Genomic DNA, 15,734 nt, shown 5'->3' with positions numbered 1-15,734 from the left:
AATACTTCCTCTCTCGTGTCGGGGGTGACTCGTGACTTGCAAATTTTACTAGTTTACTATTCTGCATCAGTAAAAAGTCAAACCCATCCTTGGAAGCATCTCCTTGGCCCTCTACTACGTCACTCTCGCTGAAGTGCTTGAGTACTGGTGCTTTAGAAAAAGTGTTGTTGATCTTTTCGAAGGCATCTTTGTGTTCATAAGTCCAGATCCAATCGGCATTCTTGCATATCAGGCGGTATAGTGGCTCCCACATTTCTGAAAGGTTTTGTAGAAATTTAGAAAGATACTTCACTAGCCCTATAAATATCTGCACTGCTGACACATCTGTTGGTCGCTCCATCTTGACTGTAGCGTCCGATTTCCTTTGATCTACCTTCAATCTATTCTTCGTCATCACAAGTCCTACGAATGGCACCTCGTTTCATTTGAATTCGAACTTCTTCTTATTCAGCTCGGTGAATTATGTACCACAATAAAAATAATAATAATGATAACATTATTTAAGGAGGTCAACACATAACAACAACAGTGATTCAACTAATGAACTAGTGGCCCTCGATACTAAAAGCACCATAATTAGAATTCAAATGTATTAGAGGATTATAAAACTGGTCAAAAGGCCTCTATGGATATAAGCTAAAAACTGGATAAAATAAAATATGCCGCTTGGGTCAGGTTAAATCGCATTCGAACTGAAAAGTTCTACTTCATCATAGCTCGATAGGAAAAGTCTGTGAAAGGCCTTTCTGAAAGAACCAACTGTTGTCGCCTCTTTCTATAGGTTAATGGGTAGTTGGTTCCACAGTTTTTTGTCGCAGATACGCTAAAGGTGCTCCCTTCCTCGGTTTCCCGATTGAAAAGAGGGCAGGCGAGATTTAATTTACTATACGGACCAGTTTTTCTGTGTAGGTCTGCATTAGACTTGAGTAGATCGCACATATAAGCAGGACAGCTTCCTTGTAAACTCTTTAAGACTAAAGTACTCTTCTTAAACTTAGCTTCGTCATAGAGACGGAGCCACGCTAATTTCCTAAAGAGTTACCCTGTTCGACCTTGTGTCAGCTTCCAAGATAACTCGTGCAGCGCGTTTTTGAAGCATGAAGACTCTCATTATGTTTTCCCTTGAACAGTTCGACCAAACAGTTGATCCACATAATATTGGCTGTTTTGGATGTGATGCTTAAAAGTCCATTTGTCACGTCGGATGAGGAACTGAGAATGGTGTCGTCCGCATAGATGTCGACGGTCGAACGCTGAGCCGCTCAGGGTTGCGCTATTCTGACTGAAATTTGTTTTTGAAGCATGAAGACTCTCATTATGTTTTCCCTTGAACAGTTCGACCAAACAGTTGATCCACATAATATTGGCTGTTTTGGATGTGATGCTTAAAAGTCCATTTGTCACGTCGGATGAGGAACTGAGAATGGTGTCGTCCGCATAGATATCGACGGTCGAACGCTGAGCCGCTCAGGGTTGCGCTATTCTGACTGAAATTTGTTTATCGCTTGAAAATTCTGTTCGTTTTGCCTATTCCACATCTCTAAGACTTCATCGATCCTACCTTTCTCTTCCTTGGATGCAAAGAGTAAACTGGAGTGCATATTGAGGGCTTCTGTCCCGAAACATCTCATGAAAGTCGCTACTTGATAGTCGTCCAGCCTCGAGTATAAACTGAGTGTAAATTCCATGTCTGAAGTTAGTTTTTGCTGTTCTTTTATAAATCTTCTCGAAGATCCATCCTTGAAATAACCGGAACTTTATACGTGAATATTTGCTGCGTTGTTGGATGCTTGGAACCGATGCGCTGCTGCTATTTGCTTGCGACGTCATATTTGTCAAGATTCTGTCGCCGTGTCTCGGGTCAGATTCAGCTTAAATTCGACTAAAACACAGGTTAAAAGCTGCTTTATGTCTTGCTGAAAATTTTCCATGCAACCGTGTAGCGTTAGCGGCCCGAAATATCAGAAAATACAAGGTAAAATGAACTTTGAACAAGTTTGATGGCCTACAAGCTAAAAAGCACATGGTTCTACAAGGTCACAATAGCTCTTGCTACCATAACAAGACCTCCTTACAATTTGGGAAGGAAAAAACCTGATAGGCACAAGTTTATACAATGTTTTTCCGTGAAAGTGTATGAAAAAAATCCTTTGCGGATTTTTCTTTAATTGAAAATTAAGACTATGAAACTTTCTAACGTTGTTCCATTGAGGGTCTTCTATTTATCTTCCCACGTAACTAACGAACTTCTCCTTGTCAGCAGATACAAAATCAAGTGCGATTGAACGAGACAATGGGACGCCCTTCCCTTTGGCTGGCAAAAATAGGTTTACTGGATTTGCTTTTCAACAAGCTATACCAGTATTTTATCAAGGAAGCTTATCATGGAAAAGCTTGTAAAAGGCCAAAGTTAGGAGTTTGTATTTGACAAGGACTTATGATACGACAAAGAACTTCGAACGTAAAGGAAATTCTAATTCAGAACACTAACTTCGGAATACTCTTAACATGTTTTTGATAATTTGTTTAGCGAGAAAAGTTTAAAGATATATTCATTGTTGAAGCTACTTCCGGTACTGTTGACTTTTGGAGCCTGAAAAACCAGTGAAGTGAGATAACGTCACCAAGCTACAAGTTTCAACTTGAATGTTAGAATAAATTGGTGACTTGCGTACGATTAATTCGACCTTACCAGTTGTCTTATTTTGTGTTGCTTCATTGATGGTCTATCGTTTATTTTATGTAACTAACAAACGCATACTATATAGCAGATTTAAAAGTAAGCGCAATGGGATGGAACTCACCTCCCCTAAGGAAGCAAATATAAGCCTCTAGTGGCCATCACCCCTTTCCACCTCAACACACGAAAAGTAATTAGGCTGAGAGGTGCTTGAATGGATTAATAAATCGTATTATAAGCCCCGTTTCATAAAGGTAGATAATCACCGCACAATGAATAGCTATATCTCTCTTTCATGTAAGATGAATTAAAAACTTAGCCTTTTTGTATCGGTGGATGCCAAGTACTTTAAGACTGATATATCAAACAATAGTACATTTTGTCACTTTGTCAACTAAGTCTAATTACTGTAATGCTTTAACTAATACAAGTATTCCAGACATTCCATGGTTATCCCCTCTTTATTTCCTTTTAAGATGTCAGTGTGGTAAAAATTAGGAAGAAGTTGAGCACCATAGATGATATGAGAGAGCATTGTGACTTTCATACTACAAAGATGTATTATGTAATTGGTAAGTTAACGAGTAACTCACTGTTCATTTGACCTCTTCCTGTTTCGAGTACACAGAGTTTAGAGATTGACACTTTGTGATGTCGATTCACTGGATGATATTTTATAGAAGCTTTTCTTTGTTTTACTGAGTTTTCTTTGTGAAGTTTTTATATGAAATAATTCATATTTGTTTTCTTTTCAACCAAACTGGCCATTTTTTGTGCGAGTAAACTTATCGTGCTAAATTTAGGAATGTCGTGATTGAGAAGGTGACTATTCAAAGAAACTAGGATGTGGCTAAGGAAAATTTTGAAATCGCTGCTTAGTTCTGATGATATTCTCGCTGAAGTGGTATGGATTTAACGCGTTCTTTACTTAATAAGGCAGGCTCCAAACTTACAAATAAGTCAGCTTGATGTTGTTATCAAAAATACCCGATGGCAATTTTTCCAACTTGTTGGTTCTTAAAAACCTACCAAAAATAATTCAAAGTGGTGTTATCAACGTTCAGTGGCGCTTAGGAAGAAATATACTCATTGTTTGCCACAGCTGAGAAAATCACCAGAGAGATTGATAGATTAACTTTATTTAAATACGCTACCCTATCATTAACATTATGGAAAGCTGGTTTCCACTAGAGGCGTGGACCAACTGTAAAAGCTAAAAACTATTTAAGACATATGTATACACTAATGTTCATGACTTAAACTATCAATGCATTAAATATAACCCATAAGAAATAAATTATTTCACAGTTGGTGTATTGGTTGAAATAAGCTCGTCAAACGAAGCTAAAGTTTCAGAACTAGGTACTTCATTTGGAAAGAAATTTCAGATCTTAGCACCATTATAGCTCAAACTCTTCTTTAGAAATTCAGTCTTTGGCAACGGAATGGCCAAGTTATTATCAACATTCCTTAAATGATAATTGTTGTTCGAGCACGTGTCCATGAAAATATTCGAAAGCCTCGCAGGTGCCAAGTTATACCAAAAAGGAAAGTGGGTCCAAAATTGACCTGAGGGATTCTACAAGATATTGTTCCTATATCAGATTGTTTACCCTGGTTCCACACTCTCCAGCAAATGTTTTCTTGTAAGGAGTTTGATTGGTTCATTCAATCTCAGTTTTCATCTTCAATTTTCTGTGCCTCTATCTGATCAGAACTATGAATGTTTAAAAAAGTCAGTGTGCTCGGATCTGCTGGTAGCTTGCCTAATGCAAGAAGGATTTTTGGCACTCTTTACAACAAGGAGAAAGGGTCCTAACTTACAGAATGGACAGCTTGGTATTGTTACTCAATATGCCTGATGGTACTTCCTTCAACGGGTTGTTGCTCATTTCCCTGCCAAGAAGTAATAGAGGGTGGTGTTCATTACGATGTATTCGATAATAACGTTGAATTAAAGGGTTTATCCGGCAACTGCTGTATTTTCTTGCATGCTTTGATATGGGGGCTCAAAAAAACCTGCGTAATCCTTTATTTTCTATCAGCCATGAATCTAACCTATTTTGTGCTTAACTAGAACTGCGTACGAGAATTTTTATTTTGGGGGACTGTGCCTTAATTCTTAGATTGGGTAGCTCTATATAAACTAAGAGCCTAAAGGAGGGAGAGTATTGGGTAGATAGCAGGGCAGAGAGGTGGGGGTATTTTTCATTTTCTTGTGGAAAAGTTAAAGCTAGAAATTTGTTTCCCCTCCCGAGATCAGTGACACCAAAGCATCGCCAGTGATGCAGTCGAGGTAACTGGAAGTTTCGCCCTTCGTAATTTCGCTCTCTTTGCAATTTTCGGAACCAGTGTCCAACGTTTTGATAAGTCCGGCGGAGGTCACAAAAACAGTCCCTCTCAGGACTACCCTCACGCGGACGATAGGGCTCCAAGATCACACTTCAGTCAGTGTCACTGACACGATGACTGAAGAAATGAGTTCAGGGGTATTTAAGGTGTTCATGTAAAGGTTGGGGGGAGCTAGTCATGATTTTTGGGAGCTAGAAAGGCTCGGCATTACAACCGTAGATTACTCGGAGAGGAGTTCTTTAGCTCACTGCTACTCACATCCTTATCACGAACATTACGAACGTGTTAGTTACGGAATTTGTTACTCAATTTCAGATCGATAAAAAGGAGTCTTGGCTTACAGCCATTCCAGCTGGGTATAATTACTGAAGATACCATGGGGCAAGTCCCTCAGCTTGTTGTTGCTTAAGTACCTATCAAGATATCATTAAAAACGTGTAAAGTATATGCTGAATACAACTGTTACGATAAGAATGACACTTGAACGTTTAATCTCTTCATCGCAAAAACTATAAGTAAATATATAAAGAAAGCTACGAATAGATAACCAATAAGTCGTTGACCCAGTACTTCCATGAAACCTTAATGCAAAGTATTTTCGTGCCTTTTACTGCACTTGAAAATTAAAAGAAAATTAACGCTGAACATAGCGTGGTTGTGTTGATGAGCACGCGTCGTCTGACCGTATCTTGAACCATAGGTTACTATCGCCAGCCTGATGGCCCATTACCGCCAGATCTTTTGTTACTTTCTGAAGCATTGGGAGACTGATAGTAAAGATACTTCCATTAGAGGGAACGATAGCCCATTGCCGGGAACTTCATCGGTAGTTTTCGTTGTGTATGTAATTTTCGTTGTATCTGGTTTTAACCCCTGGCTGAAGAGCATAATTTCTTTCCTAACAACACAACACAATGAATTGGCCTGGGCTTAAATGCCGACCTGTCAATCCGGAATCAAACACCCACACAAGTTGGCCACTGAGCTTTGCAATGGTGAGAGCAGTACTAGCAATTGGCTCATGCAGTGCTTCTTATCATTGGCGTTCTTTTACTTCCTTTGGTATTGGGTAATTGTTTATGGTTCAAATTTCGCTGCCGAAGAATTTATTCCTTATCTGTATTTGTCGTATAAATAATGTTGTGTAGTCCAGACATCAAGATAGTCACATTGATTTCTGGTCGATTATTACACTGAACTGAAGTCGCAACGTCGGCAGACGAACTAAACTGGACTGATAAGTTTATGTTTTTCACTTTTATTTCAGTGAGGTATTATGGGACGTTTTCAGCTTCGTGTGCCGCGACCTTTCTTTAAAATTGAGAGTCATAACTTAACTTCAGTGTAGATTCTTCGGTAGCGTGGCTTGACAACTAATTGCACTCTTTGCGAAACTGCATTACGCGAAATTTGTGGCCACAGAATAAACAACTCCACGCCTCGTAGAAATAACTGACACACTTCACTTACATTTCTCAACGGCGTAACAAACAATATGCGACATAAAGAAATAACAAACAACACGACGGCAAGAGGACTATAAAACCCTTACATTGGTAAGGCCAAAAAAACCAAGATTGATACTGAAATTGCAAAACTGCTACGGCCAAAAAAAAAAACCGAAAGGAAAAGGACGAGCGAAAACGATGGTACATTACTGAACCGCGCGTGAAAAACGAGAAAAAAGGCGTATTACTTCTAGACGTACATCGTTAAATTATGCGAAGTAGCAATATGGCGGCAACTAGGTGGCAATAAAATTAATAAAAAGGCGCCAATGAAACAATAAGTATAAACTTTTTGTGACTGCTAACAAAGTCAGGTTTCAACACGCGAACGCTTCAAAATTTATTTACATTACGTTTGATCGTGGTTGCTAAAAGGAACAAATAATTACAAGTTATTACGAAGTAGAAGGAATAGAAAAACGCAAAACAACAGAGGAAATACAGTCGGACAGGGAAAGACACTTACAAGAGTTGTGTGACTTGCGAGCATGAAGGACAAAAAAACTAAAAGATGATCGCAGTGAAGGAATCAATGTTAACCTAATGCACTCTGATACTCCGATGTTCAATTTTTTTGGGAAACTTTTACAAATTGAATTAAACAAAGCAGAATTATGCGAAAAATTTAACAGAATACAAATCGCCGTGAGTGAAAAGAATGCGAAAACAATAAGAAAAATGTTCGTGCAAAAACACAAAAATGTAAGTAGGAACGCAAAGGAAAAGAAATTACTAGGTGGGAATGCTGCAGTAACACTTTCATTAGTTACGGGGTGAAAATACATAAATAATGAACTTTAAACACGCAAAGAATCCAACACGAAAAAATTTCGCACTTAGAACTTACATACCGGCTCCTAAGTACGGAGTACCTGCGAGTCACTTATATTTTAATTGAATTAGTTCTAAGTATCTCTTTCAATAGTCCCCGATTAAATACAGTCATGAGATACACGAAAGTCGTTTCGGTGGAAAAGCTCAAGCTTCCAAAGCAAACAAAGTTTATCGATCAGTCTCTCCACAACAGCTCTCTTTACTTTCACCTTGGCACGTCGAACCAAACCGCGAGGAGAACTTCAACAACCCTACCAAGAGGCCACGTGTTGCGAGGTGAATTTTCTGCGCTGATAAGGAAAACATCTCCAACGGCTAGATTTGTGCAAGGCGATGTCCATTTTTGTCTGCTCTGGAGCAGGGGTAGATTTTCTCTGGACCAACGTTTCAAAAACATTTCGGCAAGATATTGCATTTGTCTCCACCTGCGTCGAGACAAAGAATCCTTCTTTTGGAACGTGCGAATACAGCTTTTTCAACGCCTCCGTAATTTGACCCGTATGGTGGGGAGGGGGTTAAATATCCACTTGATATTCTTCTGTAATAGAACCTTATGGATTTTTTTGTGATTCCATGAACCGATGGATTCCCTAAGCTCTCTCTCGCCTCCAGTAAAGTTGGTACCATTATCTGATCTGATCTCTTTAACTTGGCCCCTTCTCCCTATAAATTGTCTTGATGCCATCAAAAAAAAGATCTGTTCCTAAGCTGTGTGCGATCTTTATGTTTTTCGCACGGATAGCCAAGCACGTGGAAATCCCAACAGACGTAAAGGATGGTCGGTCGGGAGTCAGACGATTAACAGGGAAGTCAACCATTTTCTGTTCACAGACTGGGCGTTGGCGGTGGCGACCGTCAACACACTAGGAGAGTACTCTTCCTACGACGAAACTGGCATTCTTGATCGAAAAACTTCTCACGCGCCAGACTTAAGACAAAATCTCTGCCAGAATGCCCGGAAAGCAGACGATAATGCTTAATTACGAGGCTGGTCAATCTAAAATTTCTCACGCGCCAAACTTTAGACAAAATCTCTGCCAGAATGCCCGGAAAGCAGACGATAATGCTTAATTACGAGGCTGGTCACGTGGTTGTTTTTTGGCAGAACAATCTGATGCTCGGCTCCAAATGTGTGGACGCTAAGCTCAATCTCCCACCAATATGTAACAAATCATTCATTAAGATGGGGTTCAAGCTTCGAAGAGAGCTACTTTTCTTAACGTGCCCTTTACTTTCACTCTTGTTTAGCGACTCGAGCTCTTCCTGAAAATTGAACTTCTGTACACTCTTGAGGATCTCTAGTTCTGCGAATTCCATCTCGTTAAAGGTGACTTAAGGCAAAGAGCTGGTAGAGATAGATTCAACCGACTTTGCTGGTTTCTCACGGTTTGCCATGGTTCGCAAGTTTTCACAGTATCGTAACAGCCACGCAACTGACTTTTTCATGCGATGCCGGGAAGATGTTCTCTGAAAGTACTCGACAAAAAACAGACTCAACAGTCGGTGGCATATCTAATTCTCTCTTGAGCTCCTTGCCTACGGCTGTTGTTGATCCCTTTGGTTATCTTTAGACCACAACGTGAAAGTAAGACCCATAGAATTGTCAACGTGCTGAATAGCGTCTGCTTCGGAAGGGAGAGACTTCAAACAGTCGTCAACATAGAAATTCCTTTTACTAACAGTGTTAGTGACGCTTGGAGGAAAGCTGTGCTGATTATCTTCTGTCGTTTTACGAAGTGCGATACAGTACTGTGCAAAATTATTGCAAATGATTATCGTCGTTTATCGCGCTTTGTTCTTCCTATATATCGGTGATATATCGTTCATTTTCTTGACACCTTAAGAACGATAAATCGACGAGAAATTGGAGCCTTCCTGCGAAATCTCGTTCCGACGATAAATCGTTCCAACGATACATCGTTCCGGCGATATATCGCGAAAACGATATATCGTAGAGCGTGCAGAACATCATCACGATGTATCGCTTCAGTAAAATATCGTTCCAGTGATTTATCGCTGAATCAGGACTGACTCATTGCGATATATCGTGGCGAGAAATGCTTGTCTACTATGTCTCGTTCAAGCGAAATAATTATAAGTTATTTCAGATTCCTCCCCCATTATGTTTTGGTATATGTTAGTTGTTAATGTTATTTTAGTGCGTCAGCAAAGCTAACATTCAAAGAAAGCGTAGTCAATAGGTGCATGTAATTATACTAAATGCAGCCAGTTTAAAATGGGACTTTATTTGAAGCTCGTTGCAGCATTGTTAAAGGAGGCAGGCCACAAGGGAAATATTTAGATTTAATATTCGAAAAAAGATGTTATTTTATAAAACAGATAATTTTATTAAAGTATTGTTCACTACGCTTTAGGATGAAATTCGTAAATCAAGATAAGTTTAGTTTGGGCGCTTTTCTTTTTAATTTTTTCGAAAATGCTGGCAGCGTTTTCCGATGCTAACTTTGCACGTATCCCACACGCGGCTCGTTTCGTCAGTGCTGCGGGCACTGGTAAGAATAGGCCTTGATAACCTCAGCTAAAAAAAATGAAAGAAAAAACAGAAAAAAAACTCAGAAAAACAAGTATTAATTCTCGCAGCGCAAGGGGGGGGAGGGTGTTTCTTACCAGTTCAACACACAAATTATGAAAGCAAAACAAAACAAAACAACATAAAACAATTTGGTTGGAGAAAATTATACAATACATCGAAGTAAAATAACAAATTTTCACTAGCATACCTTTTATAGCTATGTCCGATCGAGACACTTCCGAATATTGACTTCGGCTCCACTCTATATAAACGAGTTTTTCTTCAATGATTTTTTCCATTTTGGTTCTATGTGCGATGATGAAAACTGTTTGTGTTAAATGAATTAAGTTTTCCCCTCTTATAGCAATCGAAGCCCGTAGATGGATCGAGATTTTTATCAGATGACTGGTTCCTACTTGGTGTTTTGTTCTCCATAACAATAGAGGCGTAGGCTTCCTGAGAGCTTTTCATATTTAAATTAAGTACGCGCGAAAGGATGTGAACAAAAGGCGTGATAAAGCGACTTTGATAGAATTAATGGAACCACGGGCTAATTTCAGTCCTTTGTTATGTGAGTAGGCGGGTAATTTGAAAGTGCTAAAATTCTTGTTTTTGAGTTTAACGAAATCTACGCATACGCTTTAGTTTTTGTGGCACGTGCTCAGAAGAAGGAAGGAAACAAGGAATATCAATGCCCGATTCCGTTAGCCCTTAATTAACCATACTGTTTTTTTGTGTGAGAGCGAAATTCAACTAAAACAAAGTTTTTGTCTCAGTTTTGGTCTCATGCGCGCAAAAAAAGTAAACTTATTGATGGTATGAAGGCTATGCATGAGTAGTCTATTGTTTATTGTTTAAGAGAGCGGGTCATAAAAGTGCCAATATTATTGTTTGTCTGTTTGTTAAATTTATCAACAATCTTAAGTTTTTGTAAGCGTAAAATAATAGGGGAACATAAAAGACAACTTTCACGGTGTATGTCGTGCAAAGCCTTTCATGCATAAGATATCAAGATAATTTTTTTTTTAGTGTAAAAAAGGCATTTAGTTATAGTTTTAGTCGTTTTAATAAACACTGATAATTTTTAATTGGTCAATAGCTTTTGTGAATGATGATTTTAGATATATGAAATTCACATATTTGTACTGCGGTGAAGAAACGAAATTAAGAGATCCTCGCAGCTAAGAACACTGCTGGAACAAGTTATTAAAAATAGGACCAGAAAAAATTCAGGCGCGTACGGGATTTGAACCCATGACCTCTGCGTTACTGGTGCAGCGCTCTACCAACTGAGCTAACAAGCGAACTAGGAGCTGGTCAATGCGTTGGGTCCAAATAAATCATCCAAGTGATGAATGATGATTTTAGATATATGAAATTCATATATTTGCACTGCGGTGAAGAAACGAAACTAAGAGATCCTCGCAGCTAAGGACACTACTGAAACGAGTAGTTGAAAATAGGACCTGGACAAAAATTTAGGCCTGTACAGGATTTGAACCCATGACTTCTACGATACAGGTAGCTGCGAGGATCTCTTAATTTCGTTAGCTCAGTTGATATAGCGCTGCACCGGTATCTCAGAGGTCATGAGTTCAAATCCCGTACGCGCCTGAATTTTTTTCAGGTCCGATTTTCAACTATTCGTTTCAGTAGTGTTCTTAGCTGCGAGGATCTCTTAATTTCGACTTTTGTGAAATTAAAGGAGCCGTTTTGTTTTGAGTTGGGAAATCTATCTTTAAAATTCCGTTGCTGCCCCTCTAGCCTCCTCTACCGCTAGGACGACTTTCTTGTGGACATGGTCGATGTACTTAGCCCATTTCTCTTCCGTCACCCTCTCAACCCAAAACGCCTTTATTCCGTCGACCAGTTCTTGTTTGTTTTTCGGCTTCACTTTCGATTCCAAGTAAAATTTCAGTTCGTGCCATAAGTTCTCGATGGGATTTAAATCCGGACTCTCTGAGGGAGTACGCCACCAGTTTATATCATTCTCCTCGAAGAAGGCCCTCGCTCGCCTTGAGGTATGTTTGGGATCATTATCCAGCATAGATCTGTGGTCTGGTAGCGTCTGATTGATAAATGGTAGAAGGGTTGACTCCAGAATACGGCAGTACAGTTATGCATTATTATACCATCGAATATGCATACTTTGTTAGCTCCCTTTCGGCTGATTCCTGCCCATACGTGTACTTTAAGTAAATGTTTAGGCTTCGGTTTTCTTTTCAATGGCTCGTCGACCTTTCAGTAGCATGTACGTCTGTATTGTTCCAGCGAGACTGAGCATTAATCAGAGAGTTATGACATTATGGAATGTATCACCGGAATCCAGGATTTGCTGTGCATACTCTAGTCTTTTCACCTTATTAGCTACTCTTATCAGTTGACAGTAATGGGTGCGCTGTAGCGTCCATCCCTGTTTAGCTCGCGATCTTCGCACAATGGAGGAGTTCACAACGATTCTACGCTTGGCCAGTTCTTTTTGAATATGAATGCTTGTTGCCTCGTCGTTTATACGCATTTGCTTTTCAGTAAAAGTTTTCGCATCTGCTAGAAGCTTTGTCGGCCTTCCTGATCGAGGGCGGTTTTCAGTGGATCCAGTTTTCTTTATTTTGTTGATGATCCTGGTGACACTTGCTGGGCTTCCTTGTAGATTTTCGTGTCTCAAGGCTTTCAATATTTGTACGGGATAAAATCCTCCCTGATGGAGACAAGCAATTCTTTTTCTCGTATGTGAAATAACCTTCGGCATGATTACGCTAAAACTGATTGTCAACGTTATTGTCCCGCGGGTACATTATATGAAAAGACAGGTTGGTTTCTATGGGGATGCAATAACACATCGCAACGCGTTAAAAAAAGTAAGCTTTGCACCCTCTCAGAGTACCGTTTTCACATGCTGTCTTTTTCTCGCTCTCACTATTCTCGTTTGTTCGATAGTATCAAAATAAATATAGTCTTTCCTGTAACTTGTTTTATTTTGTGTAGTAACGAACTTGCTTAACTGATGTGCAGCGAACGTGTGGCAAACTTCGACCATAGCCGACTCTGTATGTAGCGAAACTGGCTTAAATTCATTATATTGCCCTTTTCACGCTGATGAAACAGACTTGGAATCGAATGATACACGAGGTTTACTTTCCTACTCACTCAGACAGTATCAGTCTGATGAAAAATTCGCCGAGCGGCGCAATGTTACCTCACCGATCTAATACTTAACCATGGCGATATCTTACCGACGCGCAAACGATATATCGCTAAGCTGCAACGATATGTCACTTAGTTTAAACGAGATATCGATAGGCGGTAGCGGTATATCGCTGAGCTTGAACGATATATCACTGAGCTCAAACGATATATCACTTAGTTCAAACGATATATCGTTCAGGAAAAACGATATATCGCTAAGCTCAAACGATATATCACTCAGGGAAAACGATAATTCGTGTGGAGCTCAACGATGTATCGGTGATATGTAGCGGTTTTTAGAACAATAGCCCTGCGATATATCGCCGATAAATCGTTCCAACGGAAATATCGCTCAAATATAGCCGATATCTCGCGATTATCGCGATAAACGACGATAATCGTTTGCATTACTTTTGCACAGTACTGTATTCGTGCAAGCCGGTGACGAAACGGCTCCGATGAGGTGTACGCCACTTTGGAATTCTTACAGTTCACGCACCAAATCGCCGTCTTCCCACCCAAGAAATCGTAGAAAGGAACTGTCGCAGTCTGGAACCATGACTTGGTAGAACATTGATTCTATTTGTGCCATCACTGCTACCCTGTCAGCGCGAAATCTTAAAAGAATTCTGACAAGTGAGTTAGGTAGGTCTGGACCCTTGCATAACATGTCGTTGAGAGACTTGCTCATGTATTTGGCTGAGCAAATACGACCCATGGGGATGTTATACTCCATGATGGTTACGTACCAAGTTCTGCTTTGTTCGAGGTTATTCTGATCGGGGTGAACTTAACATGCTTAATCCTCAGACACAATGTCTTCCATGAAGGGTTTGTAACCTTCCAACAATCTGGGCTCTCTCTCTCAAGTTTCCTTTTCAACCAGTTTGGGCGCTGTATAGCCTGAAAAATGTTGTTTGGTGCTGGCCTGACGATTTTTGAATGCTGAAGAGATTTGAATGTCCATTTCTCAACTCTACTATTTCTTCAGCGTCCTGATTGTAGAAGTTCTTAAACATGCGTTGGAGCTGAAGATCGGCTTTAGCGAAGAAGCCTGGTGCCCGTGAATGACGACCTAAGGGTCCAGTAACCGCCCAGCCAATACGTGTTCTTGAAGCGTAGGGACCTCTGTCTTGACAGTGCTTAATCTCAAGTGGATCGAGGACTTAGGGAGCATCACCAGCAATCAGGAGAGCGACTTTGGCATGGAAATGAGGCAGGAAAACCCCTTACAGGTAAGGTCACCGATCAATGTCCACTTGAGTTGGAATGTTGCCGCCACATACAGGGATCTTTGGCCTGGTGTACAACATTGAGAGGCTGATCCACTCATTCTCTTCCAAGTCGGAAATAGGCATATCACGAACAAGGAAGCTTTCCATTGCCCTCTATTTCTTCTTCAGGGTCGATGGAGATATCTTTGTCTGCCAACCGTTGAATTCTAGTTGCTTCATCAATAACTCGGTATAAAAAGGCATACGTGATTACGCTCCTATCAATATCTCTTGCTTCACTTTGACTGGTATCACGGCCATGACTGTCCTGCCACTTTCATGTAAGGTCTGACGTTTGGCATCCGCTAATGTGCTATGTTTACCATGCTGCAACGAATTTGAGCGTCAACTTCATCGTCTGTGCCAACACCGATATCTGTTGTATGTTTCTCACGGGAACTGGCGTGTAAAATGGAAGGGTGCTTTCTTGAACAGTTTTGCGATTTTGCAGGTCTTTCTCTGAGGAAAGAACCTAGAAATATACTGAATGGAGAAGGCACCCCAAGCACAGTTTGTTGGACGCCAGAAACTGAATTATTTCTTGGTACGGTTTCCATCGCAATGGCAGAAAATCGTTAAGGGCATGGTTACTGTTACAATGGAGACACCGACGCTTTTTTTTGCGAGAGGAAAGGGGACTAGTACCGGATACTTGTACCTCGCGAGACTGCAAACTCTGTTCTCGATAATCACAAGTGCTTGGTTCACTTGCGTTGGCAGGCCTGTCTCGCTAAGGGAACATTCACATCCGTCTACTTGCGTCTAAACTGAGATTTTCAAGCTTTTTCAGGACTGTCTTGCTACCACATGACCTCTGACCAGTCTCTGGTTTAATGCCGTCAGAGATCCTGCCATAGACTAGATTGGTTACTATGCTAACTTCCAGATCAATAAAAACAATGAGGTCGCTGAAGTCCACAGGCTTTGCCGGGTTGTAACTCCATAATGTTGTTGGTTGTACGACGCCTTCTCTATCTCAAATTGTAAAAAGCTTAAGCACAAACTTTTAAATGTTTCCCGGTTGATCGAACTTTAAGCTTAATCGGCTTCCTGCCGGAGCGCCTTTACAGCTTGCCAAAAAGATCGAAAAGCGGTCTAAAACCATACTATCCTCAGCTCTTATGTTAGGCCATTCTAAAGCTATTGTCTCGTAAGCGAATGCTATGCGGTATTCATCGCCAAACCTCTTTCTTAGGAGCATGTAGGACTCGTTGTACCCTTCATCCCGTGGAAGGTGGTGAAAGGATCGTACAGGTTCTTAAAAATCTCCAGCTATAAAATGCTCCAGGAAGTAGAGCCTGTCGGTACTGCTAGATGTCCTAAACTCAATTAAATTCTCGTAAGCTCGAGCGAAGGTGCGGTAACCA

Source organism: Pocillopora damicornis, chromosome 3, assembly GCF_964200805.1.
Source record: "Pocillopora damicornis chromosome 3, jaPocDami1.2, whole genome shotgun sequence".
Taxonomy (NCBI): Eukaryota; Metazoa; Cnidaria; class Anthozoa; order Scleractinia; family Pocilloporidae; genus Pocillopora; species Pocillopora damicornis.
The sequence above is the reverse complement of the archived record's forward strand: the minus strand, read 5'-3'. Positions refer to the sequence as shown.